The sequence below is a fragment of the Chiloscyllium punctatum genome, unplaced genomic scaffold, assembly GCF_047496795.1.
Source record: "Chiloscyllium punctatum isolate Juve2018m unplaced genomic scaffold, sChiPun1.3 scaffold_1192, whole genome shotgun sequence".
Lineage (NCBI taxonomy): Eukaryota > Metazoa > Chordata > Chondrichthyes > Orectolobiformes > Hemiscylliidae > Chiloscyllium > Chiloscyllium punctatum.
Genome location: NW_027310926.1, coordinates 29,272 through 37,941, shown reverse-complemented (window position 1 = coordinate 37,941; position 8,670 = coordinate 29,272). Strand labels below are relative to the sequence as shown.

Below are 8,670 nucleotides of genomic sequence, written 5' to 3'. Positions count from 1 at the left end.
AAAAGGTTACCTCAGAGTACAATGGGATCTTGATCAGATGGGTGAATGGGCTGAGGAATGGCATTTTAGGAAAGCAAATCTTAGCAGGACTTATACACTTAATGGTAAGGTCCTGAGGAGTGTTACTGAACAAAGAGACCTTGGAATGCAGGTAGATAGGATAGTGAAGGCGGCATTTGGTATGCTTTCCTTTATCGGACAAAGTATTGAGTACAGGAGTTGTGAGGTCATGTTGTGGCTGTGCAGGATATTGTTTCGGCCACTTTTGCAACGTTGCGTACAAATATGGTCTCCCTCCTATTGGAAGGATTTTATGAAACTTGAAAGGGTTCAGGAAAGATTTACAAGAACGTTGCCAGGGTTGGAGGATTTGAGCTAGGCTGGGGGGTTAAATAGAGGTTGAATAGATTGGGGCAGTTTTCCCTGCAGCGTCGGAGGCTGAGAGGTGATCTTATCGATGTATATCAAAACATGAGGTGGATGGATAGGATAAATAGACAAAGACGTTTCCCTGGCGTGGGGGATCCCAGCACTAGAGGGCATAGGTTTATGGTAAGAGGGGAAAGACTTTAAAGAGACTTGAGAGGCAACGTTTTCACACAGAGGGTGGGACGTGTATGGAATGAGCTGACAGAGAAAGTGGTGGTGGCCATTATGATTGCAACATTTAAAAGACATCTTCATGTGTATATGAATAGGAAGGATATGGGCCGGGTGCTGACAGGGGGGACTAGATTGCATTGGGATATCTGATCAGCATGTACTGGTTGGACCGACGGGTCTCTGTTTCTGTGCTGTCCATCTCTGACTCTTTGACCTTCCAGCCAATTCCGTATTCAAACAGCTAGTTCCGCCAGTATTCTATGGTATTGAAGCTGCTAACCAGTGTGTTATGTGAAACCTTGTGTCTTTCTCAAGTCCAAGTTAATGATTTCAATGCACAAAGCCATGCTGACTCTCCCGAATCATTTCTTGCCTTTCCAATGACATGTAAATTCTGTCCCGGAGAATCCCTTCCAACAACTTCTCTGCCACTGACTTCAGGCTCACCGGTCTATAGTTCCCTGGCTTTTCCTTACCACCTTTCTCAAATAATGGCACCCATCTTCCAGCACCTCACCTGTGGCGATCGATGATACAAATATTGCAGCGAGGGCCCAGCAAAAGCTTCCCTATTTACCCACAAAGTTCTGGGATACACCTGATCAGATTCCAGGGATTTATCCACCTTTATGCATTTTAAGACATCCAGTACCTCCTCCTCTGTAATATATACACTTGCCAACTTATCACTATTTATTTCTACAACATCTCAACTTTTATATCACCTTTCAGTAAAAACTGACATGAAATAATTACAGAATCTCTCCCTCCTCCTGCTGTTCCATAGACAGTCTTGTTGACTGTTGAGTCTCATGTCCTCTTTTCTGCCTCCTGGTTTCCCGCGAATATACTCCTACTGCCCTTATAGTCCTCTAGGGACTCACTCAAACCCCATGGTCTGTACCTACCATATCCTTTCTTCATTTTCTTAATCAGAGCTCCAATTTCTCAGGTCACGCAGCATTGTCGACGCCTCCCAGCCTTGGCCTTAACGGGAACTTACTATCTGCATATTCTCATTGCTGCAGGCCTATGGAGGCAATGGCAGATGATGACAGAGAAACAATCATTTTCAGTAAAGAGGTAGTGTTGGGAAAGTTAACAACTCATCCTTATCTCTGTAATTCCTCTCTAGCCTCTGAACTATCACTATCTCTGGGATCAAAAACATCTCAATCAATGCAACATCTTCCAATCTCTAATCTCCTCCAGTCTCAACACCCTCCCTATCTCTAATCTTGTCCACCCTCACAAATTTCTGTGATGTGCCTTTCTTTAATTCCAACGTTCAGGATAACCCATTTTTATTTCAGATTCCTGAACCCTGAGCTCCACAATGTCCCGCTTAACCTCTGCCACATTTTCGTGCAAAAAATATTAATCAATTCCGTATCACCTATTCTAATATCACCTTCTCTGACCTGGTTTCTATTGTGGCTTGTCATATTCCTATATTACGCGTCTGTGGTCTACATGACAGAAAATGGTTTTGTGGTCCATTGGGTTTATGCTGTAAAGAAATCTCCCAGCTAACTATTTTAATCCCATTTTCCAGCACTGAGCCCAGAGACCTGTCAGCCTTGGCATTGCAAGTGTGTTCCTAAATACATCTGAAATGCCATCGGGATTTCTGTCTCTCACTCACTTCCAGACAGTGAGGTTTAGTGAAACCGTTGCTCTTTGATATCACCCACAGGAACACAGAGCAGCTGGGTCTGTGTGAACCAGAGATCGCCCAAAACATTAGGAAGGATGGCAGGGTCCCTCAGAGGGGGCACAGGAGATTTACCAGGATGGTTCAAGGAATGAGGGATTTTAGTTGCAGAATTTGTGGGGCTTTTTTAACATTAATTACTCATGTGACATGTGTGTTGCTAATACACATCAAGAATAACCATCCACAATTAATAGACTGTCCTTTTCAACCGAGCCCCTTGCCTGCACTGTGGTAACCTTCAGGTTAACCACCACCAGACATCTCTCTCTAATAGAGAGCAGTCCTATGGTCTGGGAGGACAATGCTGACTTGATCTTTCACACAGTGATGCCACTGTCCCTCGGGGATGGGGAGAGGGAATGCTGAAGGTGGTGGATGGGAAACCACTCAGGTACAGTGCTTTACCCTGGAGGATGTTCAATTTCTTTAATATTGTTCGGTGAGGGGGGGTGCACTGATGCAGGCAAGTGGAGAATGTTCCAACACAATCCTGATGTGTACCTTATAGAGAGCAAACAGACATTGGGGAATCAGGGGTTTAGAAAAACTGAGAGTATTCTCCTTGTAGCAAAGGAAATTGTGGGGAGCTGTGACAGAGCGGTTTACAAAAGTTACACATTATAATATTAAATCTTACACCCGTCAGCTCATTATACAAGGGTTACAGAACACATGTTGAAGATTTGGGAAGATCTATTGAGAGGATGGTTTGTTTCAAAGAAGAACTTTTATGCAGCAAATGGTATTGATCTGGAACACAATACTCTCACACAATATGAATATCCAGGTCCTGATGTATTGAGTAATTCTGTCAGTTTGGCGTTACAGTGACTGAGATTACCATCTGAATATCTGCCTGTAATACAAGTTTATAAAATCCGTCACTGTCAGTTCAAGTTTGAAACTCATACAATCCCTTCCTCCTGGCCCAGGAGGACTGTACACATTACCGCTGGTGGAGGTCAGCAGGCAATTCAGGGGCAAATCTATGTGGGTTTCTATGAGTTTCCACCTTGGGACTTCATGTGACTGAATATGGGACAGAATGTTCCAAGATTCAGTGAGATATGGAGAGAAGGATTTGCTTCCTTTTTGTTCTTCCGTGCTGCCGCGGAGCCTCATCAATAAGACATGGGGGTGTGAAAGGCTCATGCAGCTCGATGGGCAAGTTGTCTCCATTCTCACTAAGGGGCAGCAAGCTCCTCCCAGTCATTAAACAGAGTATCCCTGAAAAGATAGCAAATGAGCATGATTCCCACTGCCCAGTGCTCACAGTAAATATTTCAAATAATGAGGGGGAAAATCAAGACAAGGCATAACAGGAATGTTCCAAGAGAATTATAAACAGTTTACAGAGAGATATTCACAGGAAAAGTGGGCAACAAGTTGGCAAATGGAGTATAACTTGGGATAAACTGTAGAAAGCTGCACCACAAAGGGACTGGGATAAAATGAGCAGGAAACACAAAGCTAGCACACAGTTACAACAGGGAATCAGGAAGCGGTATGGAATGTTGTCCCTTATTTCAAGGAATTTGCAACATAAGAGTTTGGAATGTATACCTTAGGGCAACTAAACAAATGGCGAGTGAGACCACAACTGGAGGAACGTGAACAGATTTGGTCACTTTAGTTAACGAAATAGAGCAGTTGATTGGAGGCATTTCAGAGAAGATCCTTTGGGATCATCCCTGTTTTATAGGGATTATCCTGTAAGCAAAGGCTGAACAAGTTGGGAATCTACTCACTGGACTTTGGAAGACTGAGAGGAGATGTCTTTGAATCATACAGGAATCTGTCGAGGTTTGACAGGGTAAATATGGAGAGGATGTGTCCTATTACGGGTGAGTCTTGAACCAGATTTTGGGTCTGTCGCGGAATCAAGGGTTCTGTTTCAGATTTGGCAAGTTAAAGGCAACACTGACACAGGTTAGGGATTCAGTAGCAATGAAGCTGGGGTGAGAAGGAGATAAGCAACGTTTTAGAGATTGGAATTCCTGGTGTTTGTGATTATGTAGATGTCTGATCAGAAGGGCACCTTGGGGTCAGATATGAAAGCAATATTGTGAATAATGTAGTTCTGCCTCAGACACTTCCCAGTGAGAGGGAGGTACACAGCAGTAAGGAAAATGTATTTGGAATAACAACTGAAGGCAATGGGTTTAACAATTTCAGTGTTTCATTGGAATGAATTGCAGCTCATCGAAGCATGGTAAGCAGTTTGATAACTGAGTAATAGTGGAGTAATGGAGACGGATGAAGGGGAGGGAGAGCTGGACATTGTCAGTGTACATGTGAAACCTAACACAGTGCTTTTGGGCGACGTTACCTCCTGGCAGTGTGTAGGTGAGAAACAGGACGGACCAAGGAAAAATCCTGGAGGGACACCAAATACAAGGAATTCAGAAAGGAAAGGGAGAGTGGAGATGGAGCAGGATTTTCCAATGATGGTGAGGTCAGATATCAGTTTGTTGCAGAATGGGAGAGAAGGACATAACCAGAAAAGACAGACAGCTCATGGAACAATATCTGTGAATTGCAAGGGGAGGGGGGTTTGCAGTGACAAGCAGGAGGATGAGAGAGAGATTTGGAATGTCCATAATTTAGCTACTCTAGGGTAAATTGTTAAGATGACCTCTAATAAGGCTTGACAAGGGACTCTAGGAAATGCAAGTTTAGGACTTAAATGAGGAGCATCCTTGTGAGGCAGAATGGCTCGGTGGGCTCGTGGAGAGGGAGGAAAGAAGCAGAGGCAGCTGATCGGATTATCTCAATGTTATTGACAGAGAAACTCCATGTGCTCCTCACTCTTGTTGTTGGAGGGGAGGATTGAGGAGACAGGATAATGGACATTGTTTTCGAAATAATGAAAAACAAAACCTGTGATAGTGATTCTAAAAATAAGTGAACAAACCTGTCGTATTTATCATTTATCAAGAATATTAAAATATACAACTGAAGTTCAGGTTTGAATCCCAAATTGGTAGAGGGTTGCTCTGAAGTCAAGAAAAATAAAGAAACTGGAATGAAGAATCAACTGTTTGCCATGGGACCATTAAGGATGTTTTTTTCTGCCATTGACAATGTCCTTGAGGGAAAGAAAGCCGACAATGGGCCAACAAATCACTCATTGTATTAATCACTGCACAGTCTCAACAAAGGACGGCATGGTGGCACAGTGGCACAGTAGTTTGCACTGGTGCCTCACAGTGCCAGAGACCCGGGTTCAATTCTGGATGGGTTGCACTTCGGTGGGTCGATGTGGACTTGTTGGGCCGCAGGGCCTATTTCCACACTATGTAATCTAATCTAATCTAAAAGGAATGAAACTGGATGGACCACATTACATCTACCAATGCACCAGCAAATACAACCACAAAATCAGCCCTCTTGTCCCTGCAACTTCTGCCTCACTCTGGGCCAACAAGAGCAGTAGAACTGTACTCCAGTCCAATCTGAAATCTCATGGCCTGGTATATCCCCCACTCAACCATTAACATCAAGCCAGGGGAATCAATCCTGGTTCAATAGTGAATGCAGGAGGGCATGCCAAAAATGAGGTGCCAACCTGGTGCAGCTACAAGCAGCAAAAACAACACCAAATAGAACTAAGTGATTCCATAAACAATGGATTAGATCTGAGTTCTGCAGTTCTGCCACACCTCGTCAGGAATGGAGATGGACAATTACAGAATCACAGATATCCCACCCTTACTGATGGAGGGGTCTCACACACCATTCCACAGATAAGAGGACAGCATTTGCAGCAATTTTCAGCCAGCAGTGCCAAGTGGATGAGCCTTCTCCATTGGTCCCTGACATCACAGATATGAATCGACTTGGTTTAAAACTCATGTCAAATCAGATCAAGAAATGGATAAGTAGTGTAAAGGCTAGGGGCCCTGCCAATATTCTGGCAATAGTACTGATGGCTGTGCTTCAGAACTTGCTGCCCACCAAGGCAAGTACTGCTCCAGCACTGGCACCTACCGACTTTGTGGAACATTGCTCAGGGATGTTCCAACACAAAAACACAGGGCAGATCCAACTCAGCCAATTCCCCTCCATCAGTCCACACTCACTCAGCAGTGAAGTGATGGAAGGTGTCATCAACAGTGCTGTCACGCAGCTGCTCAGCAATAACCTGTTCTTCGATGCCCAGTTTGGATTCTGCCAGGGACACTCAGTTCCTGAGCTTGTTACACACTTGATTCACAAACTGACAAACAGCTGAATGAGGTGAGGATGACAGGCCAGCCCCACTCCAAGTCCACTATTTCGACTTCAGTGATATCACCTGGCCTCACCAGTGTCTCAGCTCATTTACTGAAACTCTCATTCATTCCTTTTGTTAACTCTAGATTTCATTATCTAAATCCACTCCTGGCCAGCATCCCACATTCACCCTCCCGATAATCTCAAGAATATTGAAAACTCGACTGCCGAAGTGCTCACTTGTACCAAAACTTGCTGATCAATCAAAAGATCAATAAGCAACAACAATTTACTTTCGCACCTTTGAATTAATTCCTGGCTGTAATCATTCCTATCTCCCTGCACCACACACCCTTTCATATCTCAATAGCTCATTTTAGTTCAGACTCTCAATGATGTGTTTATTTTTGAGTTCACCTGTGTGACTGTTTCTATAGACTCCAAGGGAACATGGTCTGGAATACCCACTCTAACCCTCTAAGATCTACTTTCTTCCTTTAAGGCATTCTTGAAAAACTGCTTATTTGGCAATGGTTGTGGCCACTGGACACAATATTCTCCATCTGTAGCCTTATGTCAAAAGTTCTCAATAATATTTTTGTGAAATTAAAACCATGATGATTTGTACAGATATCTTCCACTCTTCAATATCACTGAGTAAGTAATCTGTAGTGTCTCTTACCCAACCACCTTCACCACACAAACTGCAGCAGTACAAGGCAGTCAAACATCACCCTCTCCACAGGCAACAAGGCTTTGGGATTGATCACTGGTTTCTGTGGAAGGAGAAATACAGAGTTGATGTTTCAGGGAGTGCAACATGGATCACAGGGAATGGGAATGGGGCAGAATTTGACTGTCAGAAATGGAAGGAAAATGCACTCGCTTATTGGAAAAAAGAATTCCTGACTGTCAAAGATATTGTGGAAAAAATAACCTGATAATGGAACAGCATATGGTCAGGAGCCGGGCAGCAGTGGACAATTCATTTGCATTCCTGAAGAAGGGCTTATGCCCAAAACATTGATTCTCCTGCTCCTCGGATGCTGCCTGGCCTGCTGTGTTTTTCCAGCTCTACATTTTTCAATTCATTTACAAAACAGCTGTGAAAGTAATAGTAAAATACTATACAGAGCAAAAATATACCCATGAGACTGAGGAAGCTAGATAATCAGAGAACCCAGAGGTGAACCAGAGCAGAGTTCACTTTTATGATCCCAAAGTCAAAGATGTCTAGCACAGAAACAGGCTTTTTCGGTCCAACCTATGCCAACCAGATATCCTAACCTAATCTACCTAAATTAAATTCTTTTTGCCACTCCTCAGCCCATTGGCCCATCTGATCAATATCCCACTGTACTCTGAGATAACCTCCTTCGTTGTCCACAATACCTCCAATTTTGGCGTCACCTGCAAACTTACTAACTATACGGCCTCTATTCACATCCAAATCATTTAAATGAATGACTAAATAAATCCAGAAAAAAAAGTCCATTTCTCTGGGTTTGAATGTGCTCTGTGTAAATCCTGCCCTATGACTCTTTTTACCAGGGAAGGCTGTACATACATCCCTCTGAACTTTGCCCCCTACAAAGATGGCGGCCGCGCACGTGTCCAGTGAATCATTGCCCCGAATAAAGATGGCGGCGCTCACTCGGGCCGATTACTCAACGAGGCATATTCCCGTTTGCTGCAAAAGTTTCAAATTTGTATTTTCCGATGTGTACCAAATGATTGTAAAACCTCTCAGACCATACCAACACCATTTCCCTCCCGCTTCCTGCTGTTTATTTCTTTCCTTACCGACAGCTCTCCGCGCACACACACTCTGAACATCCGCGCCCCAGGAAAGTCTCGTCCCCCCTCATTCACTGATTGGTCGGAGGACCAACTGCCCCGCCAGGTCCTCCAGCTCCGCCCCTGCCTAGGCATTGGTCCACCGCTGACATCAATCACTTCTTGGGTCCAACCTGTCGATGTTAACCAGATGTACTCACCTAATCTATCTAAATTAAATCCTATCTGCCACTCCTCAGCCCACTGGCCCATCTGATCAATATCCCACTGTATTCTGAGATAACCTTCTTCATTGTCCACAATAACAACTGTTGGCTGGAGCTTGCGCACTGCTTCGT

At 44.0% G+C, this 8,670-nt stretch overlaps 1 long non-coding RNA gene across 1 annotated transcript; it reads right to left on the bottom strand.

Moving 5' to 3' along the window:
• Positions 1-1,011: 1,011 nt before the first annotated feature.
• Positions 1,012-8,397, bottom strand: LOC140474817 (uncharacterized). Its single transcript, XR_011959444.1, has 3 exons — positions 8,339-8,397; positions 7,218-7,311; positions 1,012-1,633 (listed from the first exon to the last, which is right to left on the bottom strand). It is a non-coding gene; the product is annotated as an uncharacterized lncRNA (long non-coding RNA).
• Positions 8,398-8,670: the final 273 nt, after the last annotated feature.